At 33.9% G+C, this 25,575-nt stretch overlaps 1 pseudogene; it reads left to right on the top strand.

The window, feature by feature from the left end:
• The first annotated feature begins 932 nt into the window (after positions 1–932).
• Positions 933–25,575, top strand: part of LOC125821645 (uncharacterized) — a 45,338-nt pseudogene continuing 20,695 nt past the window's right edge.

Below are 25,575 nucleotides of genomic sequence, written 5' to 3'. Positions count from 1 at the left end.
AGAAATGATTGCTTTTAAAAAATACAATATTTTGATATTTGGTCAATATACTTATTTATTATTGGTAGAAGGTGGCTCTTTTAGAAAAAAATCATGATATTTTGATATTGGGTCAATACTTATTTATTATTTGTAGAAGGTGGCTCTTTTGGGAAAAATAATCACAAATTTTGGACATTTGGTCAATACTTATTAATTGTTTGTTGAAGGCGGAATGGTCGAGGAGACCCTTCTACTTATCCTGATTTAACTAAGCTGATGTGACATTTAATTTTGCTGAGTCGGATAAACTGTGTGGTTACACATATTTAAAAGCGAGTGAAATTAGGATGTCACTTGCTTTTAAATACGTGTAACCACATATTTATCCGACTCAGTAAAATTAAATGTCACATAAGCTTAGTAAAATCACGATAAGTAGAAGGGTCTTCCGCCTTCAACAAACAATTAATAAGTATTGACCAAATGTCTAAAATTCGTGATTTTTTTTCCTAAAAGAGCCACCTTCTACAAACAATAAATAAGTATTGACCCAATATCCAAATATCGTGATTTGTTTTTCCAAAAGATTCACCTTCTAAAGATAATAAATAGGTGTATTGACCAAATATCCAAATATCATAATATTTTTTCTAAAAGCAATCATACCTTATTAATTTCATCTTCTCAATTTAATTATCTATATATAGTCCTCGATATTTCAAGCTTCAAACCACATTACTTCTCAAATATTATTCTTGAGTTTTACTTTGAGAGTATCCGAAAATATGATTGATGAGAAGAAGAAAACATCAGTCTTTCGTAATGTTAGCTTTTGAATAGAACCTTCTAAAGGTGAATCTAATTGTTACACCATTAATATACCACAAGCGGTTAGTAAAAATCCTGCACAAGAACCAATTAGTGATCGTCTTAACCGTAAATACAAGGAGATGCTACATGGATGGCTAGCCAAAACGAGAAGACGTGAAAATGGAGCATTTGACATGGTAAATACAATTTTTATTGATGTATATGTTCTTGGAGCAAAGATTAAGAGTTTGGGGGTTCTAAATTTCCTTTAGAACTGTCAATTAATTTTGTTCGGAGTTCACAAATTAATATATATCTATTTAGTTAATTTTTTAGTACAAATACAGGATCTATGAACAAGCTAATGGGTTCGTCCGAACCCACAAACCCCCACCTAGCTCCGCCTTTGAATGTATGACATTTTCTTTTCTTTATATCATGCTTCCTAATTTGGATTTATTGATCACTACCAATATTGTGAATCCTCCATTTAATCATATTATTGCTTGTTTTATCTTATATTTTTCCTGGAAAAAGAAATCAGAACATTTGTTTTGTGTGTGTTAGGCAATAATTAAACTTTATTTTCTTATTTCAAACTGGACTACTAAACTACAACAATACTATCATATTCAAAATTATTTGGATTTTATATTATTATTTTTTTGCTTAAAATCTTATATATAACTAGTTTTTATCCTAATTAAGGACCAATAATCTCTAACCAGTGATATATCAATAAAATGAGAGTTAGTAATATATTTACTTCTTAAAGTGTGCAGTTTAATTTGTACTTTGTACAATCATATATATAGTTATTTCTTAACAAAAATAATGTTGGATTTCAGTATTACTATCATAAGAGAAAACAATATCGTTCTATTGTGGAGGTAAGAAAACATGTATTCAGGGGTTTATCAAAGCTTGAAGTTGATCAAGAAACCACTGAAGTAAAAGTTGTAAGCACTTACATTATTTGCATTTTTTTGGACTACTATAACTTGTTTGACTAAGCTTCTTGCGCATATATATATGTGTGTGTGTGTGTGTGTGTGAGAGAGAGAGAGAGAGAGAGTAAGTGAGTGTGTATGTCTGTGTGTGAGTGTGTGTGTGCGCGCACACTATATATGTTTTTTTTTCATAATTTTTTATATATATTTTATGTGTTCATACAACATTAATAATTTTAAAATGAAAGGATGTTGGAATGACAAAACAAGATTCCTCCCTAAAAAGAAAAATAGAATATTCAATCTTGGAGGGAGATCCTGGAACAAATGACCAAATAAGAATATTATTCACACCAAAGGAAAAATACAAGCGAGCATATTTTCTGAACAACATAAATTAATTTTGGCATCGCAAGGTTCAACAAATTGTGGGAGGTCTAGTTGGCGAACATAACAGAGCTAGTAATGGTGCAAATGGTGGCAGCATTAAAGGAGTGAGAGGCCGTAGAGATGATAGTGGTAGAATTTGATATCCTAACATTGATTTTCCATGTTTTTAGACAATAATTTAGTTTTGTTAGGTAAAATTATTTTTTCCCTAAGTGTTTGATAAATTTCATGAAAGAAATCACTTTGAGTTTCGTTCTATCAGTAAGATTTGAGTTTTCTCGAAAGATGATCTTAATTTTTCTATTTTTGCTATATTACAATATCTATTTGGATGAGTGTTATGTATTGTTTCATAATGTATTGTATTGTATGGTATTGTATTATTTTAATGTATACAATTTTTGAATAAACAATATCATTTTATGTCTTTAGATAACGTCACACATATACTATTTGAATGATAAATCTACAAGAAAGGTATGGAACGAGATAAATTTACTGTGAAAAGGTAGAGTATTCTAGTTCATGTTAGAATACTCTTAATAATATGTTTTTAAAGATCCCATCTCTTAAATATTTTTAATATTCAAATATTAGTAAAGGACTATTCCATAGTTTAATGCAATTATTTATGACCGTGCGAAGCACGGACACATTACCTAGTTATTTATAAATAGGATTGTTAGTTAGATAAATTCTTACCTCGGGACTTTTCTTATAAAAATAGCAATAACGATAACGAACTCAATGTAATTAATTCAACAAGTGGAGTGTGACTAGAATGGTGTGTATGGTGAGTAGACAGTCTTACCCCTACCTTACGAAGGTAGAGAGATTGTTGATTTTTACATCATCGCAGACCCCACAAACCCCCATGTTCCTTTCCATTTCCAGTCGCGGATTTCACCCCTCTTGATCACAATGCTCAGCCTAGTATTCTCCCGTACACAATCGCACAACAACCCTTAAGACCCTGAAGCAAAACAATCCCATCACTTCTTCGAGATGACGACACCCACGCTTGAAACCTCAAAGTTCACAAAAATCAGGTGCCTACCATTATCCGGTTAAGTGCACAAACCTATCAAGATAAAAATTAAATATGCAAATTTCACCAAAATGCCCTACGAACTTGTTGGGATGCTCAAATACCAAGATGAGGTTTCTGGGCACATATTTGATTGTGATGATCTCTTAATCTTCAATTTTACTAGTTTGCAACTTAAGATTTTGAATCTCTCCTAATTTCATTGGGACTTGTTCAATATCCACTGAAGTCACAAATCACCCTTCAAATATATATGAACTTTCAAACCTCGATTCTGAGCTCGTTTATCCCAAATGTTGACTCGGATAAATTCTTAAGATTTTAACACTCTAGTTTTTTATTTTCTTCTGTATTACACATCTAATTACCTCGAGTTGCGTATTACCCATCCTTGCAAGTCATAATAAACATTTAAAGCGTATACCAAGTGTAACTTAATTAAAGGGAAAAGGGTCCTAATATAAATCTACCAAACTGATTGTTACAAGAAGTAATTTCCATTATGACCTACTAACTACATGACACTAACTTTTCTCGTCATGTTGAGACGCCAAGACAATTTACTTTATTCTTACTGAATTTTCTTTGTTAATACAAAGTTTAAAGTTGTTGAAAAGCGCTTCATAAAAAGAAAAGGAAAATGTTCCATCTGAAAGAGGGAGTCCACAATAAAGAACTAAAAAGCAACAACTTTAATAAGAACAACCTAAATTTGTGTTGGCATAGGTCACTGAAAGGTTCATGAATTCAACAAATTGTGGTGGTGTTGGTGTTTAAGTTAGTAATGGTGAATTTGGTGATGTCATGGGATATGACGAGGTTCATGGATCCAATGCAAACATTGGTGGCACAGAAAGGAGGGAGAGGCCTTGGTAGAATTTGAATATCCCAACATTTGTTTTTCATGTTTTGTAAGATTTTTAAGTATAAGTAATTGTTCCCCCGAGTGTTTGATGAATTTCTTTAAAGAACTTACTTTGTATTTTGTTCTATCAAATAAGATTGGGTTTTTTGGATACAGGATCTTAGTTGTTCTATATCTGCTAGATTATAATACGTAAGATCCAATCAAAAACTTTGTTTATTTCAATTGTGTATGCCAAATCTAAATATCAACAATTTAATAACGAGTGAGGAAAAATACATGAATTTTCTATGTCAAATAGACTGAAAGCAAATCTTGAATGGAAGATACTTCTATTCAATAGTCAAATTCCTTCAAATCCACATAATCTAGACATGATAATTGGATTGAGGAAAACATGATGCTGACTTTTACAAACAATCATTCTCTAAAGGAAATAACAAAGTGGACATTTTTTGTTGGTAAATAAATAGAGTTCTTATTTATTTTCTAGTTTGTGATAAGTGAAAAGAAATTATTAATTCCAAGAATATTTATATATTCTTGCTAGTAATTTCAATAGATAGAAACATGAAAAACATACGAAATAGATAGAACTTAAAATAAGGTTCAAGAACTTTTGAGTTTATAAACAAAATATGATCCTTCAAATTGTTGTCAGAGCTTCTACGATTTCGGTAGGGAATTAAAAGAGTTTCCTCTGCAGGCGGGCGGCTATGACCCATAAAATATTAGTTGACATTTAGATAATTAAGTTAGCAAAAATTAAATATTAGTGTAAATTCTTAGTGGAGTTAAGTTTTTATATCTTAAATTCCAGTGTACTCAAGAAAAATATTTTATTCAGAAAATTCAATTATTGAAAAGTGAAAATTACAAAAAAATACTACTTAAGATTTTTATTAACAAAATATCAATATACTTATATTTAATTACAAACTAAGTTTTTAAATTACATACATAACAAAATATTGAATTTTTGTATTTAATTTAATTTTGTTTTACAAATTTTTCTCTCTCATACTTTTAGTATTTCATGCCTTTTATATGGAGTATAATTAGGATATTAATATTTATTAAATATTTTCTCTCCTAAACAGTTTCAAATATACACGTTCTATTACTTTTATTTTTTACCTTTTTTAGGCTTAGTGGACCTTTTTGGGATCATAATAGGTTATTCTTTTTTTGATAAAGCTGTTTTTTTACCAATAAAGGCGGTGTAATTATCGATGTGAAGTTATAATTTCAAGAAATATTGAAAATATTTTGAGCAGTCAAAAGGGTTTCCTTCCATATGAAGTTATAGTTTCAAGAAGGTCTCTTTCAAGAAATATTGAAAATATTTTGGGCAGTCAAAAGGGTTTCCTTACATATTGTTCTTCTATTTTTCTGAAATCTTTAATCTTCTTCACAGAAACGATTCACAATCCAACTAACTAAAAAATTTACCATTGTTCGATGGAAAAGACTTCACGTAAAAGTCCTAGACTTAACAAATCCATGGTAGTTGTTGACAGCCCGCCGATCAGTTGTTCAAGACCATCTGGTAGAACTAATGGGTGTATTGTTATCAATTCTTCATCATCCTACAAAGTTCAACAAAAATATGATTATGGGGCAGATACAAAATCGAAGGGCAAAGAAAAATTGCTAGAAGATCATTATCCACTTGACATCGATTTTGAGGATGAAATCCCCCTCTCTAAAAGATTAAGAGTAAATAAAGATCAAGATTTAAAGGTATTTGTTTATTTGATTAAATTTTTGTTTTTTTTTTGTGACATGCAAGTGTAGAATCTTGTTCTTATTTGAAAGATTTGTAACATTAATTAAATTTTTTTCTGTCATAGAATGTTGATGGGGGTTCGGTGAGCAAAGGTATGAATGGTTTAAGTAAAAAATGGGTTAGGTTGATTAATAATAAAAGGAAAAAGGCAACACAAGTACCACCAAAGGTATGTTTTTACGGTCGTTTTCTAGAAATGTACTGTTTGATGCAAATATTTCTTTGTTTATATTATAAATTTTGCATTTTATGACTATATAATTTATTGATTTTTAATATATTATTTTTTTAGATCAAGAAGAAACAATCGCGTTGGTGTTCTTATGTTAATGTCAACATTTTTGTTGATATAACAAAGCTACTTGAAAATATTGGCAGTGTTCATTTGTTTAAAGAGTCTCCTTTTGGTTATCTAATAGACTTATCCCAATTGAAACTCCAACCTCGGATTATTAAATGTCTTGTTCATCATTTATCTAACAATCGGGATGATATGTTTGTGTTTGACATAAATGGTAAAGAAATGCATTTTGGGCTTAGAGAATTTTTGGTAATTACTGATTTTAATTGTGGTGGGTGTATGGGTTTTGATCATGATCCGAACAATACATCAAAGTTACTTTCTCGTTACTTTCCAGATGTTGTTGATAAGGTTTTGAAAGATGATTTCATAAGAGTGTTTAAAGAAGATGGGTTGAATCAGGAAGAAGACTTTTTTAATATGTCTATGATTTATTTCATTAGAATGAGTCCGGATAGTACATTACGTACCCCTGGGGCAATATCTCCTTTTTCAATCTTCGTCATTCCATATCAAGTCAAATGGCAAAAGATCCGGATTATGTGAAGTTTGAAGGGTTTCCGCTCGCATTGCAAATTTGATTTTACGAATGTTGTAACAAAGTTGATGGTTCCATTGCAATTCGTAAATCCAATCGAACGCCTAGAATATTCAATTGGGATATATCAAAAAACAAGATATATTTTGACCATCTCAATAAAGGAATGTTCAGAAAATATGGCAATCAGGTAATAGAAGTTATATCGTTAGTATTAATTAATTTATTTTATGAGTAGTGTATATTCATAATTTATTATTATTGTGTTAGTATATATTTGAAGGTCTTGTGTCATGGATGAGGAGTTTGCTATCATTGAGGTGGAAAACCTAACTATTTTGACTGATATGCCATTCAATAAGAAGAGTAAACGTGATAGATCTGTACGACAAAATGAGAATTTACGGACTTATTGTGTCATTCGATAGAATGACAAAGATTTGCCTCATATTTCTGCACAAAAAACTTGGAAGTGATCGGAGTTTGTCATTTAATAAGGATTTGCAGAAAATTGCCCAAGAAGTTGTGAAGGTTTGATTATAAATATTATTTACTTACTGTCAGAATTTTGGTTGAAGAAACATTAATGTCATTTTAATTTTTGTTAGGTTCGTAATGAGTTGGAAAAATTTGAAAAAAATGTAGATGCTAAGTTTGTTGAAATGAAGGAGTTTATGGATTCATCATTCAAACATATCATTCAAGAGTTGAAATCTCTTCAAAATGATGTTTCAACCAACAAAGATTTAGGTGTTGAACGGGTTAGTCTACTTATTAATATATGGACTTATTATTTGCTTATAAACTAATATTTAGATAAACATTATTTACGGGTTACTGAGTTTCAACATGTAGTATAACTTATATTTCAATTTTCAGAGTGGTAAAATGAATGAAATTGCATGCGGAGAATCTAAGGATCAATGTGATAATGAAACATACAATAATGAGAATAGATATGTTCAGAAAGAGGGTTTTAATATGAAAGTTGCAGGTGATGTCAATGTAAGTTGTATATTGACTTTTATTTATTTTTTTATTAGTATTTTAGTTTGTTATTATATGTAGATTAATTTGTCTATAATTAGTTTAAAATCCACTGTTTGTTGGTAGCATATTGTTTGTAATTTATATTTCACAATTTATTTTTATATTCTCTAGTTGCATTTCTTTGATCATTGTTTGTTATACATCATGACAGTTTGAAAGATATGTTTTTTATTTTTAATAGTCTGTATGCAGTATGTTAGTGTTATTGTTTATAAGTACATATGTAAAATATTATTTCTATAATGGTAGAATTTGCATGTAAGTAAGTTGGTATACATACTGAATTTTATCTCGTATTAAGTATTTTACTTTGGTTTTTTAATATGGTTGAAGCATATAATGATTCTATGTTGTCTGTTTTATTGTATATATATATATATATATATGGTTTTTTTTGTATGATAAAAGTTGGTATAAATTATGAATTATATATGGTTTTTTTTATGATAAAACTTGGTATAAATTATGAATTATGATAAAAGCTAGTGTAATAATTGGTTTTTGTATGATAAAAGTTGGTTATTGATATTTATTATAATTGTGAAATTAGTTTAGTTTTGAAAGAGGGGAAAAATAGGAAAGTTGCAGGGTTCACAATGTTAGTTATTATTTGCATTTATGTTTTTTGGTTGTTATGATAGTGAATGATCAGGTGTAGTGTTGTTGGTATATAAATATGATTATTATCCCATTTATGCTTGTAATTAGATTATTGTTTTAGTATAGTATTTGATTTATTTACTTATTGTTATGTTCATTTTGAAAGTTGCAGTGTTGTTTGTATTATTTTTAACAGTTCAATTTTTATTTTATGTTTTTGTAGTATGTTGTTAAAATAGTTATGATGCTCTAAAAAATATATGTTTAAACAATAGTCAGTATAATGATAGATGAAGACTATTATAAATGTTAATGTGTATACTCTGTGTTGATTTTTAAATATGTTTAATCTTCTTGTTGATTACATATCTGTAATTAGCTATATTGTTGTCTTATTGTAATAGCTAAATGACTCAAAATTTTATTTTTATTGAGAACATTAAGATTGTTGTTGAGGATCAAAGAAAAGGAAAAGTTGATGTCCAAAATGAACATTTGCAAGATTGAGGAGATAAGACACCATCTTTGTTTCGTAATCATGTTTTTGATAACAGTTGTAAGTTCTTTTTTGTTAGCTTAAATATGTTTTTTACAACTATTTTAGTTCATTTCTGGTTTGTGTTTGAAATATCATAAAATATAGATACATAAATGATGTTTGTATATCTTAATAGGTGGTGTACCTGTTGATTTTGAAATAAATAGAAAAACTCCTACATTGGATGACATTGTTATGCCCAATATGCGTGAATCACAGTTGGTAGCTCTTGAAACTGGACAAACATATGTGTCATCATTGGTAGTAGTGGAATCTGAAAATATTTGTGTCACACCTTTGGAAGTTGTCGAAGCTGGAAAAACAAAGTTCAATCAGTTTGGTGTTATTGAGGGTGAAAACACACATATCTCTCCAGTTCAACATGTTCGTACGAAGATTCCAGGAAAGTATGCCCAATCACCATACACAAACTTAAGTGAATCAGGTGGCACATCGGTGAACACAATGAAGTACTGTTTATGGAAGCATCCTTTTGTAAATTACAAAGGGTTTGATATGTACAGTGAAGTTATCATTCATTTTTAAAAATGGATTGATAGCAAATTATTCAAGAAACGTGGAAAGTATGTATTGTTGTGTAATTGTATTTTACCATTTGTTCATTTACTTTATATGCTATAACTACTCATTTTGTTTTATAGGAAAACCAATTTCTTCACTGCTGCTTCAAATCCAATTGTTCCTCCTTTTGAGTTTGGTGTTGGGAGGGTGGATTTGATGGTTTGATTTCACATTTTGGCTTATCTAGGACATCCTTGGAGAGATTTGGTAATTTCTTACTGTGTAACTCTATATTAAAGTAAGATTTGGTATTTGTTTTTAGTTGTGATTTTTAGTGATTGGTAAGTAAAATTGGTTTCATTGTAGTCACTGGAATATGTGATTTAGTTCTCTGGTGACAGTTATTTTTGGTATGTATGTTAGGAAAATAAACTAATGAAACAAACATAGAATCCTAATTATAGTTTAATAGTTACAATGACACAAACATTGAATTTTAAATATAGTCTAATAGGTAATAATCAGATAATGGTGATTTTGTCAATCAAGTTGTGATATTATTTATTGTTTGATGCTAACTATTAAAACTTGTTATGCAGCATGTTGATGTGCTAATGTATTATATTCGCAAGTTTTGCAAGTATGGTCCTGATAATAGTGCAAGAGTTACTACTATTGACCCTTTTTTTCATCAGTTGGGTTGTTCAAATCCATGATGTTTGGGAGGTCAATGATAAAGATGAAAGTCTGATTAGTATACATCATGAGGTTGCACAATATATAAGAGGTGATAGGATTCTTGCTAATACTCCATGGGTGGATGTTGATCATGTATGCATTTCAGTCAATAGTAGTGCTGCATTCCACTGGTTTTTGGTTGTTTTTTCCATAAGGAAAAGGTGTTTATACATTTATGATTCTTTAAATGGTTATGGGGTTAAACATACCAATGCAGTAACAAGTTTGGTTCAAAAAATATCTAGAATGATACCTTTGTTCCTAGTTGCTACTGATTATTATGCTTTGAGGAAAGACATTGACTGGAATACAGATGTGCATTATGCTGGAAGGCCAGTTGGTGATCCGTTGGTATATGGTAATCATGAAAACATTCCACAACAATGCGACAATTCAACGTAAGTATAATGTGTCTTTTTTGTGGTTGATTATACTATGTATTGTACTAATTATGTTGATTGGGTAATACTTATAAGGATTGTGGTCTGTATACCTGTGCTTTTGCTGAATATGTGTGCCGTGGAGATAGAAACATAACTATGTCGGGTTTAAATGCTGAAAACCTTCGATTGAGATTTGGAGCATTACTGTGGGAATATGGAAAAATAAAAATTGATACTGAATCTGTTAGTGAAGATGAAGCTTCTAAGCAAGGTGGTCGGTCAAATAGGAGGGTCAAGGAGTAAAAAGTGTTATTTCTTAAGACAGAATTTCATGAATGTTTTATGGTTTTGAATCTCTTTTGTTATTTTGGATAGTACTTTAGTTGCGTTTATGGTTTTGATTTCGTTGTTGGATATTGTCTTTATTTTGTGATTATGCATTTATTTGTTTGTTTTTTTGGTTAAATTTTGTGATAAATTTATAGTGTAATTTTGGTTTGTACATGTATGAGTTTGGTATAAATTTAGGTATAAATTTGGGTTTTATCATTATTGAAAAATTATACTAAATGTTTGTATATGATCAATTGGATTTTATTAAAAGTTGCAAGTTGGTATACATACCAATGTGTTTACCCAATTTTGTATTTTTTCTTCCATATGTAAACCAATTTATTTTCTTTAACAGAGTGTGTTTTTATGGTTTCAGTGTTGATCAAGATTGTAGTCATAACCTGTTTTTTCCAATGTAAAGTTGTAGGTCTGTATACAGTCAACTTATATATACCATCATTATTATGACATTTCGTTGTTTTATATACCATCATTTATACCAAGTTTTGTGGCAGTTTTAACAAGAGTAAACCAATTTTATAGTAATTGAGTGTTAATTATTGTAGCGTCCAAACTAATATACTAACATTTAATACTTTTCAATTTATTGTTTTAGGTTGGTGTATACTGCAAACATTTATTTTACTATATACAACCATTATTATGATCCTTTATTTTTACCATAAATTTGTGCATATTTACCATAATTTCACCAAGAATTTGGATTATTTATCATATCAAATCAACACCAGAATATCATCCAATAAGTTCATATTTTATTAATATTTCTGGATATGTGACCACGTAATCCAGAAGAGTTCATGATATCTATTATATACAAACATTTATAACAACTATGAATTCAAAAAATATGAATAAGGTAACAAAAAGTAATCAACTAAATAAGGTAATGAAATTTATAAACAGTACATCTAATAAAAGTAATATAGTTCAACTGTATAAATGCAAAGTAAAAATAACAACAAAAATACCACAAACTAATTATCATGAGATTTTTTTGGGCAAGTGTTCTTATTATGCCCAACTATACCACATTCACTACAGGTTACTTTCCTCTTCTTCCCCTTTCCTTCGGTGAATCCCTTTTTGCAATCATTTTTTGGAGGTCTGCTTGGTTGCTTTCTTGTAATTGGTGATAATATTACCTCTTCTAAGACATGTGATGGAACATCCCAAGCGCTTTCGCAAGGCAAGGGTTCAATTGGTATTGCATATGTATCTTGATAGTTCTTATTACTATAATAAGCTGAACAGTAATCATCACGATGTTTATTCCTATATTTGATTGCTGCAAGTGCATGACTACAAGGGATCTCATCATGTTGAAATCTGCCACAACTACACATTCGTGTATTCAAACATATCGTAAATCTCTTTGCACCATTTGTAATTGTATGAAGGTGTATTGTTGATGCACGAACCTTTATTTAAGAACATGCATTATCAATAATAAAACCAAAACATACTATGCATAGTAGAGAATTGTTACTACGTACAAGCATACGATGAGACAAATTTCTATTATCCTCCAACATTTTATTGTATTTACTTGTCAAGGTTGTTGTAGTATTTCTATCTTCTTCGTTCTGTTTCTCATTCCAAGCTTCAATTGATTTTCTAACAAATTCCAATAATGGTACCACTGGTAACCTTCTTCCAACAAGAATAGTGTTATTTAGAGACTCTGCTGTGTTACTTGTTAGTGTCCAAGTCCTTTTTACTGGTGAATGTGCGCGTGACCATTTCTCATAATTTGGTTTTTGTAGATAAGCACGGTATTTTGGATTAATTTGATCCATTCTTTTCATCAATTCATCAAACTCTTGAACAGTGTATGCTTTTGCTAAACTGAAGAATAATGTTCTCACCTCTTCTGTATCTCTGTATGTTTTCTTTAGTAAATTGGTCCGCAGATGGTATATGCATGTGTAATGTCTGAATTTGGGATAACAGCTGCAGTAGCATTCCAAATGCTCTTATTTCTATCAGAAACAAAGCACATATCTTCCCTTTCACCGAATGTTTTTTTAAAATTCTCAAAGAACCATAACCATGAATCATCATTTTCTGAATCAACTATTCCGTATGCAAGGGGCAAGAAGTGACCTATACAACAAATATCTTCAAAATAAATACAACATATATTGTTTATATATAAAACAGATCAATCTAGTTGCAGTAATGGCATAAACAGTACCTCCTGGATCTAATGTGCTAGCTATCTACATTGTGCCTTCGTATGTTGATTTTAAATGTGTACCATCCTTGACTACTATTGGTCGATAATACTCCCAGCCTCTTATACTTGCATCAAGTGCTGTAAATGAATATAAAAAATGATTTTCATCTGTTTTTTTATAATTCACAGCTGTCCCTGGATATGTCTTCTCCAATATATATAGATATGTTGTAATTTTTCCATATGATTCGGCAGGATCACCTCTTAATGTCTCAAAAGATTTTTTTTACCTCTCCATGCTTGCGTGTATGTTAATGAAATACCATGTATCCTTAGCATGTCTACTCGTATGTCTGTTGGTGTGTAAACGGTTTTCAGATCGACATACTTTTCAACCAACATTGCACCAAGCACACCACTTGTTGATTGTCGCTTTGATTGAATCCATTCCTTCAATGGACAAGAATGTGTATCATAGAATTTTCTTACTTTGAATAACTTTGAATTATTCAAACATGAGGATTTAAAAATCCATGAACAGTTTTCTGTAGCACAATTTAGATAGTAACTGCAAAAACTCATCCATTAATATACATGGTAAGTTGTTAAAATATATTGGTAATTTTTAAAATCAACATATATAATAACTCACCAGGTAGGACTTGATCTTTTTGCAATGAAACAAAACTCTCTTAGAAATGCATATCGCTTCATAACTTCCGATATAGTTTGCTTGTTTATATAAACTTGATCCTCGGCCACCAAATTGTGTTGAGGATTCCAAATTATTTTTGTACCTTCAGATTCTTCAATATAACCTTCCAAAATTGGATCCATGCTAGTCAAACATAGTGTGTTGGATCCCAAAATATGTTGAAATGTTGTTTGGACATTAGTTTGTTACTCGATGGATTCCATAGCTCTATCCACACATGTCACACATAAAGGATATTTTGAAAAGAAATTTGAATTGCATCTCTTTTGATCTAAATAAACTTGCACTCCCATATCGTTATGTATTTTCATTGGTGGAGATGTACCACTCACGAAATACTTGAGTTTCAAATGATAAATTGTTGTGTCCAGTCCCAATTGTGAAGAAATAGCTGTAATCAGGCCTTTGTAATTGGTGGTTGGATCATACATAACTCCTTCAATATTGTAATCCACGTAATTGCCTGTTTAAAAGGAACTTTAAGAATTACTTACTACACTCATCAACTTATTTAGCTTTATTGTTACATTGATTTTGTTGGTATATAAGACAGTTATTGAAATATCAAAGTATTTTACCAAAATTTTAACCATTTAATGAACTTAAAAAAACAGTCAAAGAAATACTAAAGTATTTTACCAAAATTTTAACCATTTAATGAACTTAAAAAAACTGTTAAAGAAATACCAAAGTATTTTACAAAAATTTTAACCATTTAATAAACTTAAAAAAAACAACCAAAGATTACATACCCTTAAACCAATTTTTAAAATATATGATTTTATCAGGTTACCATCAATAAATGTAGGAACTATTTTTCATATTACTATTTACACCAATTCACATACTAAAAATACACTAAAATATGTACCATATTTTTATTTATGAGGTTCTAATTATATACATAGATTGTCAAACTTGTAGTTTTTTACACCACCAATTACACCAAATAATTTATTACTGCAATTATTTAATATACATATGTTCATATGTAAGATTATATAAATTTGACCAAACAATACACCAAATCATACATCAGGCTATATGTTTGGTGTCAGTTATTAGCGACAATTATACCAGATCACATACCAAAACAAATACATAAATACATATCACAAACCTACTGATATATAATATTTGCTACCATACGACACACATCATACCAATTAAACCTACACTTTAACAAATAACAAATTTGACACATCAGTGTACAACAAAATCATATGAAGTTATTGTAATTACACCAAAATTTCGACGATCCAGAACATCAACCAATTTATATGAATTAATTTACACCAAAATTGAAAATCTAAACAAAACGAATAACTACCAAAAAGTACAAAATAGATATTTTTGAAAAATCAAATTCAACCACGTAATAAAACACCATGAGAATTATTTTTTATATAATTACCTGATGAGTCCCATCGGCCGTTGTGTTGAATTAAAATTGAGAAATTATTGGTAATAGTCGTTCTTCTTAGAGAAAGGGAGTTTTGTTTTGATAGAAAACCTCTATTTATGGGAGATAATATATAACATATTTGAATAAATTAGGGAAGGTAAAATTATTGGAGAAATTTATGGGAATCGGGATAAGCGTGGCTGATTTGGAAAATCTTTTTTTTTTTTTAAATTTAAATTCTAATTTTGAAAAAAAAAGTATCACTAAGCGTGGCTGATTTGGAAATTCTTTTTTTTTTTTTAAATTTAAATTATACTTTTGAAAAAAAAAGTATTGCTATATAAATGAAAATAAAAGTATTGCTATGTTGGTGTAAATACAGTTGTTAAGTTGTATACTTAAAAAATCGGCCAAATTGAAAATATCATCAATTAATTAATAAATACTTACAACATTAATTAGTTCAGTTTACCATGCATCACTAAACAAAAGAGAGTTACTAAAGGATATTGTATCTTGCATTTCATGTTATTTTTAGAAATTTATTAGAATTAGTAGAAAAATAAAATATGTTGAAAAAATAATCTATGTCATTTTTTAGGGATATATATATATATATATATATATATATATATATATATATATATATATATAATGTCTGTCTAATGACTTTTTTATTTTATAATAATATAAAAAAACAAAAAAAAAACTAGATCACTGTATATATTATTAGAAAATGTCAGCGAATGTCTTCAAAAATTATTAGTCCATATGAATTCATATAAATGGCATGGGGAAAACTATGTTACATAAATATCGACTAGTTAAGGTGAATATAATTAACAAAAAGATCTAGAGATATTTTTAAAAATGAAGGCACTATATATAGAAGGAAAATTCTTGAAACAAAAGTTAAAGTGTGTTTTGTATGGAAGGAAATATTATTCCATATTTGGTTGGTCAAATATTTTTAAAATTTTACGAAAACTAGATAGAGAGACGGGATTATTGGGATGTGATAGGAATACGGGATAAACTAAACAGTCGGGTACATGCTTTTAATAGTAAATTGTTGAGTATTTGTGACTAGGATAGATTATAGTGGGGGTAAATTCTCTCTTGAGCAACTTACCCCGAATCAACTTGGTTTCTCTCGAACACTGAGTTGTCGCTTTAAGCACAACCTCCGCCTTAGCACATTCACTCTCTCGAGTTGAACCCATGTTGACCCAATACCACCGGCTATCAATTTAGTAGTCATAGTTTTACGACCTCTCTCTTGAGCAAGCCAAAAACACTAAGATCAAATCGTGTTTGCAACTACAACTCCATTAAGTTCATACACAACTACTAAACGAAATCACATTTAAACAACAAATAAATCATTAACAAGCAAGACCCAACATATAATCTAACCCATATTCACAAAATCACACCCCAAGAATTGGGGTTTTAGCTAGACATGTAAAAGAGATAAAAATTTATACGAATATCAGTTTCCATCAACTGGGTATGAAGGATTAAGTCTTAAAACACGTCAAGAGTGAAGAATCTTCGAGATTCAAGTCCAATTTCTTGGAGTTGAAACCCTTTGAATCTTCAAGGTCTTAGAATAAAATCTCCAAAACCCTCTAAAACTTAAACTCTCTAAAAATTGTAAAAAGTTCTAAAAATAATAGTAATATGATACTAAGCTATAAATTTAAACAAGTATTTATAGTGTTTGAAAATTTTCGGCGAACTTAGTGGGGATTGCCGATACATTCGGCGATCCGTCGTTTGGTCGATTTCATCGCCTTCCTGCTTTAGCCTTTAGCCTTTAGCCTCTTCGCGTTTTGAGTCGTTGGGCGATATGGTACTACTTCGTGGAACTGTTTGGCGACACGCCGACTGCTCCATTTCATCGCTAAATTGACCTTTTCCTTCAGGGCTCATTGCTCTGGAACAAAAGGCGATCTCCAGGCCGATCGGCAACTCGCCAACTGGGCTCGGTGATCTTCAGGCCTTTATTTCTTCGTTCTTTTCAGCCACAATGTTCCTTCTTACCAAGTAGTGTCCATGATTTGCCTCAAACTCCAAATACCGGAAACTTAAGGATTTTCATCAGATATTGAGACAAAATATGCATTTGAGGACACTAATTCTATCAAAATATAGCCCTAAATGAGTCCAAATTGTGGACTCATCAACACCCCCAACTTAAAACTTTTTCTTGTCCTCAAGCAACTCGAGTTCAGTTGTTCAAAAAGGGTGTCTCAAACAGTGCTACACAAGAATCAATCATGAATGCACATAACAAGACTCACTTTACTCATGCAAAGATCAATTCTGCACTCAAAGATTCAAGTTGTGACTCACCAATATCGAAGAATCTCATGGTCCAATACTTGCTTCAAATGCAAGTTCAAGCTCAACCAAAGTGTTCAAATGCCCTCACACAAAGAATGATTCCATATTCACACAATGGTTCACAGTTTAAAGCTTCGGAATCAAATTCAAAGCTCACACTCACAAAGAAGAACACAATGCATAATTTCACCCATAGATTTGCTCGTATTTTCCAATCAACACTTGCTTCAGCTCACTCAAGATCACAAAGGTCTTTCAAGGCTTGTAATTGGACTGAGTGCAAAGGTATGGCCATTTCGGCTAAGTGACTTTCATCTTCATGAAATGTGGTGCTCACAACATTTCCTTTCCTCTTCCTTTATCATTTTCTTTAGTGCTCGTAAGTCATCCTATTGTTCACTTTCCATGGATTGTTTGGGAACCCCATTTCTTTTGTACTTTTCAACTTTATTCCACAACTTTTCTTTTTTATTCTTTTTCTTTTTCTCTCTTCTTTTTTTTTATATGGAGGAGTTCCATTTTTCTCAACACCATGGGTTAAAAGAGACTTTCCTTACACTTCTTGACTTTCCCTTTTCTTTTCACCACACCCCCAACTTAGGCTTTTGGCCTATGTTAGCTATTCAATCAACCACGATTCACGAGGATTAAGGTAATGGGTCAAGAAAGGTCATGTTGAAACGACCCCCAAAAAAAAAATGCCCGAAAATGTACTTCGGAAACACCTATAATTGTAATTTCCATATATCTCAAAATCTGTGCATGATTTCGGAAATTCGACTTCATATTCTTATTCATGGGGTCAAATTGAGTGGGGAATGGGTCTAACCCGAATTTTAGAGCAACCTTATCAAAATTCAAAAATCGCAAAAAATGTGATTTGGAGGGTCAACTTTAAAGGGGCATATCTCTTAGCACACAAGGAACTGGAAGGGCCACAACCTATTAAATTAAAGCTCTTTGAGTTAGCTTTCCAACGCACTTAGTTTCACCTCATTCTGAGTTAGGATGAGGGAGTTATGACGATATTCGTAAAACTTGTCTGTGCAGATTTGCAATTTCCAGTGAGCTATTTTTTTTAGGCGGGTTGGGGACGTTTTTTATAAAAAGGGGATATGTCCCATACTTAGTCATTTTTTTTAACTTCAAAAACACTCTCTAAGCCCTCTCCAAAATTCCACCAAGATTCTCAACCAAATTCAAACATCTCAAGCTCTAATTCCGGATTCAAGACTCAATCTCAAGCTTCAATTCTCCATTCCAATCTTCATCAAGGATTCTCCAAAGTTGAGGTATGTGGGTTTGATTGTGGAAACCTTCCTTTCCACAAGTCCAACCATTTATCCTCTATTTCTACTTCAAGTTTATGGGTCTGTATGGTTATTTATGAACTCTTGAAGTATGGAATTACTACTACACACCCTATTATGGTCTATTTTGCATATTATCATGAAATGGAATTATTATGTGATGTTTATGGTTTTCATGCTTCCATGATCAAATTATGAAGGTTGATTTATATATATGTATGTTGTTGGTGGGCTGATTTATATGGATTTTGGAATTGGTTGGACTTAGTACTCTTGAAATACATGATTTTATTTACATGAACAGTAGCCCACCATGTGTTTGATAAAATGCCCATTTATAGAATTCTTAGGAAATGGAAGGTCCAATGTACGTCCTATGAGTCGGATGGTTATATAATTATTGAAATGATGATGAAATGGACACATGTATATGATTTTATCTATATAAGTGTTGTGAGCCGACCAAGCCTAGTTCGAGGGGTTGTAGGCCCGGGTAACCGTATTGAGGGGTTGGTACCTTGGTTGCCTAGTACGGGGGGTAGTAGGCCCGTATAACCATATCGAGGGGTTTGTACATTGGTCCCTAGCTCGGGGGGTGGTAGGCCCGGGTAACCACATTGAGGGGTTTGTACCTCTTTCACCTCTCCAAGGGGGTGGTAGGCATTGAAAATACTATATTGATGGTCACTCGCCACACATGTACTACGCCCCACTAAATATGATTTTTATGTAAGCATCATTATACATATCATTTCATTAATATGTTATCTATCGGGTATGATTATGCATTTGCCTATGATGTCCATTTATTGTTGCATTGCATTGCATCTCATATACTTAGTACATTCAAACGTACTAATGCATACGCTATGCCTACATGATGTCACCATGTAGGGACCGGAGCACCACTTGACCATCCTCCTTCGCGTGGCTAATACGATTTGCTATCGAGGTTATTGGTGAGTCCTCCATTTCGGGGACGTTGCTTAGGATCTCTTGCTATGTATAAGACTTTTCCTTTTTTGTTATGTATTGATTATGAGGGTGAGCTCGGTAGTTTGTCTTGGCCCCCGCTAAGTACCCATGTTTAAAGGTGGTGTTGGACAAGTTGTGTATTATGCTTGAGCTTGACTCATCTATGGTATTTATGTATCATTCCCTTTTTTTTTCTTGCTCCCTTAGTCCCGATTTCCCCTTGATTATGCTTATCGCTTATGGTCATTTTAATTGCTTCCGCGACCAAGGATGTGTAATGATACACTATGAGGCTTGTTTAGGGTTCCTTCGGGTTCCCCATTCGCTGGTCACGTCTAGGCCCTAGGCTTGGGTCGTGACAAACTTGGTATCAGAACACTAGGTTGATAGATCCTCGGAGTCCAACACACCGCGTTGATTAGAGTCTGATTCATAGTTGTGTTGTGCACCACAACTATGAGTAGGAGGCTATGAGACGTTTTAGGAAATGTTTCCCTTCTCCATGTTCTAAGTCGTGCTGTAGAGTTGAATTAAGTTCTTGCCTAACGGTTGTTCTTTGCTATGCTAGATCATTCCTAATACAAGAGGAAGACGAGCCCGCGCACCCGAGGAACAACCGACCAATGGGGATCTTCGGGATGCCCTTACTTTATTTGCACAAGCTATGGCTAATCAAGCCAACCACGGGGCCCAAGCCCCTCAGGCTCCTACCCCGGCATCTCGGGTAAGAGACTTCGTGCGGATGAATCCCCTGGAATTCTATGGGTCTAAGTTAGATGAAGACCCTCAAGAGTTCATTGATGAAGTCCACAAGATATTAGCTATCATGGGCGTGAGGTCAGAAAATAAGGCGGAGTTCGCGGCCTACCAACTAAAAGGAGTGCCCCAAATATGGTACAACCAATGGAAGAAGAGAAGGGGGCAAACTATATGGTGCCTTGGGAAGAGTTCAAAACGACTTTCCTTAATCGATTCTTTCCTCTTGAGCTTAGGGAAGCCAAATTAGTGGAGTTCATGAATTTAAAACAAGGGTCTATGAGTGTGAGAGAGTATGCCCTCAAGTTTAACCAACTTTCAAGATATGCTCCACACTTGGTTGCCGACTCACGGTCTAGAATGAACAAATTCATGATGGGTGTGTCCGACCTAGTGAGTGAAGAATGCCGGTCCGCAATGTTGATTAGTGACGTGGACTTGTCCCGCTTGATGGTCTATGCCTAACAAATGGAGGAGGAGAAGTTGAGGAAGAAGAGGGGTCATGAGGCCAAGAGGGCCCGTTTTGAGGGCAAGTTCCAAAGTCGAAGGGGAGGCCAGTTTCATCAAGGCCAAGGGTCTTCTCATGCGCCCCATAGGGGGTTTGCCAATGACGTTCCAAGGGCCCAAGGTGTTGGTGGTATGGGTCCTATTGATGTATGTCTGAAGTGTGGTAAGGGCCATGGTGGCCCGTGCTTGAGAAATACCGGTGCTTGCTACAGTTGTGGGGAAATGGGGCACAAGGCAATGGATTGTCCTCGAAATCGCAACAAGGGTAAGGAGGTCCGTCCACAAGGTGTCAATGCGGTTCCTTTGGGGAGAGGGGGCCGACAAGATGGTGCCCCAAGGCACAATCGATTTTATGCTTTGCATGGGAGGCAAGGGGTCGATGAAGTCCCCGACGTCGTTACCGATATGTTGAAAATCTTTGACTTTGATGTATATGCATTAATTGATCCGGGTGCCTCTCTTTCTTTTGTCACCCCCTTTGTTGCCAACAAGTTTCATGTTGAGCCCGACTTGTTGCGTGAGTCATATAAGGTGTCTCCTATTGGTGCATATATTGTTGCTAGGAAGGTCTATAGAAATTGTCCTATTTGCATCTTGCATAAAATATTGCCTTGTGATCTTGTTGAGTTGAACATGGTCGATTTTGATGTTGTTCTTGGGATGGATTGGTTGCATGCATACTATGCTTCCATTGATTGTAGAACCCGTAGGGTCAAGTTCCAATTCCCAAGTGAACCCATTCTTGAGTGGGAAAGCCAAAATGTGGTAGTCAAGGGTAGGTTCATCTCTTGCATTAAAGCCCGTAAGTTAATCTCTAAGGGGTGTCTCTATCACCTTGTGAGGGTTAGGGATGTGGAGTCCAAAATCTTTCTTATAGAGTCGGTTCCGGTCGTAAATGAATTCCTTGATGTCTTTCCTAATGACCTTCCCGGTGTTCCTCCTGAAAGGGAAATAGATTTTGGCATAGACCTCCTCCCCGATACTCAACCCATTTCTATTCCCCCTTATCGTATGGCCCCGACGGAGTTAAAGGAGTTAAAGGAACAATTGAGGGACTTGTTGGAGAAGGGTTTTATTAGGCCTAGCCAATCACCATGGGGTGCACCGGTGTTGTTTGTGAAGAAGAAAGATGGGTCCCTTAGGATGTGTATTGATTACCGGCAACTCAATAGGGTCACCGTCAAGAATAAATATCCTCTTCCTAGGATTGATGACTTGTTCGACCAATTGCAAGGGGCCAGCCACTTCTCTAAGATTGATCTTCGGTCCAGGTATCATCAAGTGAAGCTGAAGGAGTGTGACATTCCCAAGACAGCCTTCCGGACTAGGTATGGGCATTATGAATTTGTGGTCATGTCCTTTAGGTTGACCAATGCACCGGCTATCTTCATGGACCTAATGAATAGGGTCTTTAAACCCTACCTTGATTCCTTTGTTGTGGTCTTCATTGATGATATTTTAATCTATTCGCATAGCGAGGAAGAACATATGGGTCACTTGAGGGTTGTGTTGCAAAGATTGAGAGAGGAAAAGTTGTATGCCAAGTATGAAAAGTGTGAATTTTGGTTGAGGGAGGTTGCCTTCCTAGGTCATGTGGTGTCAGGGGATGGTATTAAGGTGGACCCTAAGAAGACCGATGTGATTAGAAATTGGCCTAGGCCATTGACCCCGTTGGATATTAGGAGCTTCTTGGGCTTAGCGGGTTACTACTGGAGATTTGTGAATGAGTTTTCTTCTATTGCTTCTCCCATGACTAAGTTGACACAAAAGAAGGCTAAGTTTGAGTAGACCGACGAGTGCGAAAGGAGTTTTCAAACCTTGAAAGATAAACTTGTGTCCGCTCCTATATTGTCACTACCAGATGGGCTTGAGGGATTTATTGTGTATTGTGATGCTTCTAGAGTTGGCTTGGGTTGTGTCCTAATGCAAAATGGTAAGGTGATAGCCTATGCTTCTAGACAACTCAAAGTGCATGAAAAGAACTATCCTACGCATGATCTTGAATTAGCCGCGGTGGTGTTTGCTTTAAAGATTTGGCGTCATTACTTGTATAGGGTACATGTTGATGTGTTCACCGATCATAAGATCCTCCAATATGTCTTCACCCAAAAAGATCTCAACTTGAGACAAAGAAGGTGTCTAGAATTTCTTAAAGATTATGATATGAGTGTGCATTATCATCTCGGTAACGCTAATGTGGTGGCGGATGCTTTGAGTAGGGTGTCTATGGGTAGCCTAGCTCATGTTGATATTGGTGATAGGGAAATGGCTAGGGAGGTGCATCGGTTGGCTAGGTTGGGGGTTAGGTTGGAAGAGGTTGGTAATGGTGGTGTGGTCGTTGTAGATGGTGCTAGATCTTCCTTGGTTGATGAGGCGATAGCAAAACAAGATCCTGACTCTTCCTTGTTAGAATTGAAGGCCATGGTGAAAGAGGGCAAGATGGAAGTTTTCTCCCAATGGGGAGATGGTGCCCTTAGGTACCAAGGTAGGTTGTGTGTGCCTTGTGTTGATGGTTTGAGGGAGAAAATTCTTGAGGAGGCTCATAATTCTTCCTACTCCATTCACCCCGGTTCCACCAAAATGTATAGAGATTTGAGGGATGTGTATTGGTGGGGAGGCATGAAGAAGGACATTGCCAAATTCGTCTCCGGTTGTCATAGTTGTCAACAAGTCAAGGCCGAACATCAAAGGCCGGGTGGTCTAACCCAAGACATAGAGATTCCTACTTGGAAGTGGGAAGAAATTAATATGGATTTTGTAGTTGGTTTACCCAAGACTAGAAAAGGTTTTGATTCTATTTGGGTGGTGGTTGATAGGATGACAAAATCGGCTCATTTTCTACCGGTAAAGACAACATATGGGGCGGAAGATTATGCAAGTTATATATTCATGACTTGGTAAGGTTGCATGGGATTCCTCTATCCATTATATCGGACCGTGGTACTCAATTTACTTCACACTTTTGGAAGTCCTTTCAAAGGGGTCTAGGTATGAGAGTTAAGCTTACTACGGCCTTTCACCCGCAAACGGATGGACAAGCCGAAAGGACTATCCAAACACTTGAGGATATGCTTAGGGCTTGTGTATTGGAGCTTAAGGGTAGTTGGGATGATCATCTTCCATTGATTGAGTTTGCCTATAACAATAGCTATCATTCTAGCATCGGTATGGCTCCTTTTGAGGCTCTCTATGGGAGGCGTTGTAGATCACCGGTTGGATAGTTTGAGGTTGGTGAGGTGGCCTTGTTAGGACTAGATCTAGTTATGGAGGCTCTTGAGAAGGTTAGGATGATTATAGAAAGTCGTATGCCGATGTCGACCCAATACCGCCGGCTATCAATTTAGTAGTCGTAGTTTTATGACCTCTCCCTCGAGCAAGCTGAAAACACTAAGATGAAACGTATTGGCAACTACAACTCCATTAAGTTCATACACAACTACTAAACGAAATCACATTGAAACAACAAATAAACCATCAACAAGCAAGACCCAACAAATAATCTAACTCATATTCACAAAATCACACCCCAAGAATTGGGGTTTTAGCTAGACATATAAAAGAGTTAAAAAAAATTATACCAATATCAATTTTCATCAACTGGGTATGAAGGATTAAGTCTTAAAACACGTCAAGAGTGAAGAATCTTTGAGACCCAAGTCTAATTTCTTGGAGTTGAAACCCTTTGAATCTTCAAGGTCTTAGAACAAAGTCTCCAAAACCCTCTAAAACTTAAACTAACTAAAAACTGTAAAAAAGTTCTAAAAATAATAGTGATATGATCTTAAGCTAGAAATTTAAACAAGTATTTATAGTGTTTGAAAATGTGCTGTGAAGGACCCTTCGGCGAAGTTAGTCGGGATCGCCGATACATTCGGCGATCCGCCGTATGGTCGATTTCATCGCCTTCCTGCTTTAGCCTTTAGCCTCTTCGCGTTTTGAGTTGTTTGGCGATATGGTACTATTTTGCAGAACTATTCTGCGACACGCCGACTGCTCCATTTCATCGCCAACTTGACCTTTTCCTTCGGGGCACAGCGCACTGGAACAAAAGGTGATCTCCAAGCCGACCGGCGACTCGCCAACTGGGCTCGGCGATCTTCAGGACTTTATTTCTTCGTTCTTTTCAGCCTCTTTGTTCCTTCTTGCCAAGTAATGTCCATCCTTTGCCTCAAACTCCAAATACTTGAAACTTAAGGATTTTTATCAGATATTGAGACAAAATATGCATTTCAGGACACTAATTCTATCAAAATATAGCCCTAAATGAGTCCAAAATGTGGACTCATCAGCCAACAATGGTTCTCAAGTGTTGGCTACCTCCAGGGTGTAGGCTCGGATCGTGACAGTAACAATCTATCTAACTAACAATCCTATTTATAAATAACTAGTTAATGTGCCCGTTCTTCGCACTATCATAAATAATTGCATTAAACTAAGGAATAATCCTTTACTAATAAAAATATTTAAGAGATAGGCTCTTGAAAAAAATAATATTAAGAGTGTTCTAATATGAACTAGAAT

Source organism: Solanum verrucosum, unplaced genomic scaffold (assembly GCF_900185275.1).
Source record: "Solanum verrucosum unplaced genomic scaffold, falcon-dt-bn FXZP01000212.1, whole genome shotgun sequence".
Lineage (NCBI taxonomy): Eukaryota > Viridiplantae > Streptophyta > Magnoliopsida > Solanales > Solanaceae > Solanum > Solanum verrucosum.
Note: the sequence above shows the minus strand (reverse complement) of the source record. Positions and strands in the feature narration are given on the sequence as shown.